Source organism: Nothoprocta perdicaria, unplaced genomic scaffold, assembly GCF_003342845.1.
Source record: "Nothoprocta perdicaria isolate Ctin4 unplaced genomic scaffold, notPer1 scaffold_129, whole genome shotgun sequence".
Taxonomy (NCBI): Eukaryota; Metazoa; Chordata; class Aves; order Tinamiformes; family Tinamidae; genus Nothoprocta; species Nothoprocta perdicaria.
Window position 1 is genome coordinate 1,908,319 of NW_020454416.1, and position 2,703 is coordinate 1,911,021.

General features: G+C 43.5%; 1 long non-coding RNA gene across 1 annotated transcript; it reads right to left on the reverse strand.

Moving 5' to 3' along the window:
* Positions 1–806: 806 nt before the first annotated feature.
* Positions 807–2,379, reverse strand: LOC112942503. Its single transcript, XR_003248394.1, has 3 exons — positions 2,258–2,379; positions 1,363–1,499; positions 807–1,090 (listed from the first exon to the last, which is right to left on the reverse strand). It is a non-coding gene; the product is annotated as an uncharacterized LOC112942503 (long non-coding RNA).
* Between the last annotated feature and the right edge of the window lie 324 nt (positions 2,380–2,703).

Consider the following 2,703-nt stretch of genomic DNA (forward strand, 5'->3'; position numbering starts at 1 on the left):
TTCTCCCACTGCTGAAGGAAGGGGTACAACCCTGAGGCACAGATGTGGCATTGTGGGTGGGGAGGAGAGGAATTCTTTTGCAATATTTGTACATTAGGAATACAACTGCCAGAAAGCAAGCTGCCAGATGCCTGCAGCCCACATGTTAGGTAGAAATTAGGTAAAGGCAGAGTAGTATCTTGGCAAAGAAAAGGAATATTGCATGAAGAAACCTGAAGTCTCCACAGGCCACATTGTCTTCTCAGGAGATGAAAGCCCTAGGGCACAAAGTGGTACCTCATCGAATGCATTTGCCACAAGGCAATATATTTTGTTTTGACTGCTCTGAAAGCAAACCCTTAAAGGAAACATGTGCTGGGTATACAAATGCAGTGTTTCGTTTATTTGAAACACAAATATAAAACCAAACAGGCTTTCACAGTTCTAAGTCACAGATGTCTTTAACGAAAAACAGCTATTGGAATGTTAATAACAGCTCCTTGTACCGTAAGCAATGACTCCACTCAGTCATGCTTTTAGGAAACTTAACAGTTTCGACAGATCAACCTATTAATCACTTGGCCTCCTGATGGTTCGTTTAAGGGCAAGTTGCATGAATTTGTTCGTGTGCTGTGTTGACAGTTTGCTGAGCGCTGTACACAGATGTCCCATATTCTGCTCCTCTGAGCTCCTAAACTGACAGGCTCTCCTCTGAGATACTAATGAAGAATTCATTGACTCAAACTGCTTTTATTCATGGAGAGCTTAGCCACTTGCTAGCTTAGAAGTATTGCTGTGGCTACAAACACTCATCAATACTAAGAAGATGACAAGCCATGACCCCACACCAACAGAGATGCTGATTTGTACTTTTGTGAGCATCGTCCTGATAGGAACAGCAAGATAGCTCAGCATTTGCTTTCACTGGCTCCTCTTACCATTCAGAGGCGAATCTTGCTTCTTCACTGAACGCAGGTATTTCAGATACGTAGTTTTTAAATGTGATATTCTGGAAGTTGGGGATTTTCTGATGAATGGATCTTCACATTTTCCTCTGTGATGTCTGGCAATGCTGCTCTGCAGCTTCATTACTGAGAATCTTCATGTCAAACTGCTCAAAAACAAAAAGGGATGAAGCAAAAAAAATGATAAGGGATGATGCATACAATGATGCCCTTTAAAAGAATAAATAGCCAGAAGTGTGCACAGCACCAGTCTGCAACATGTAAACTCATTACTTTTATATATTTTTAGAAAACCTTTCAGGCTTAATCATTATTGTCGTCATTAGCGAGCCAGGAAAGACTAGCTGCACCTGGATTTTCCTCTCCTTACATTTCAGTTTCAGGAGTAAACAGAGCTTTTGTGATTGGGGCTGGTTACCTGGCATGAGTTTCAGCCAAGGGAGGCTTCAGTGATCCCGGTCCTCACTCTGCAGAGCGACGGTTCTTCTACTGCAGCATCGGCACAACCACTTGCCCACCACTGGGCAACCAACTCGGAACAAATAACATGTTTTGCTATGGAGAGAGCACTGTTATCACTTGTGTTGACCGGTGTCACTAGGAAAGCTTTGCATCTACACCTGAGAAAACTGAGTTCCCTCATCTGAGTGTATGTGTGTGTATAGACACACACACACATCCATCAGGAAAACCATCATCTCTTTCCCAGCAAGGTCATTCCATCAGGGGACATACTTGATTCATGGAAAAGAAACAGAAAGGATAATAGGACCGAACTGCTGCAAAACTGGGAGGTTTGGTACACGAGGGCCACTTGGCCTCCTTGCCGTAAAAAGGTGAAAGTTTAAGACTGCGGCATCCTCGTCTCCCTGCCCTGCATGAGAAAAGCCAGAGTCACAGGCCTGCAGAAGTCAGTTGTTTTTGTGCAGGGTTCCTGTTTGTTACTCATTTCCCCTCCCTGTCCCAACACTCTGTCTCTTTAAAGCTCTTCCAAGATTCCTTATAGGAGAAGATTAGCTGCCAGTGCAGAATTTCCTGCTGTACTCTCAGAGAGTCTTATCTCTGCAATCTTCTTGCAAACTGCAAGGGGACTTTTTTATTTTATTTATTTATTTTTGCAGTCAGGCCATTTCTATGAACTGGCTGGTCTCTCTATTGCTGACTTGTGTGGTGCACTTTCTTGGAAAATGCATCAGGTAGTTTTTTTTAGATTGCATGCTCCAAATTACTCCCTGCTTCTGTGACCTGTAGAAAATGAACACTGTGAAGTTGCCTGTCTTTTCAAAGCCCTTTAAAAAGAGTGCTTTAAGTACCTTAAAGTCCTTCACAGATCTGTCCAGGGGTCTCACAAGTGTCCATCTCTCTTGTCTTTTTCTTTGGCTCTTTTCTCCTTTTGTCTAGGATAAATTGCCTCTCCAGCCTGCTAGATCACGTATCTGCTGAAGAAACAAGAACCGTGATTTTCCTGTAGCCCTTGCCCACTACAAGGGTCACGGTGTATTTCTTAGTTTCCATAAGTGCCTGTCAATGCTCAAAGTTAAGGCAAGAAGATGCCTCACCACTTTTCTAAATGTAACTGAACTAGAGGAATCATCCGACACAGCTCAGCTCTCTCTCCCTCTTCAGCCTTCTCCCTCATGCTCTGCCCTGTGCCCATGTCTCTGTGGTCATCAGGTATATTGGTATATTACACACGGCAAGATGCAGCCTTGCACCTGGGTACATGGATACTTCTCGTCCTGGTGAATCATTAGTGAAG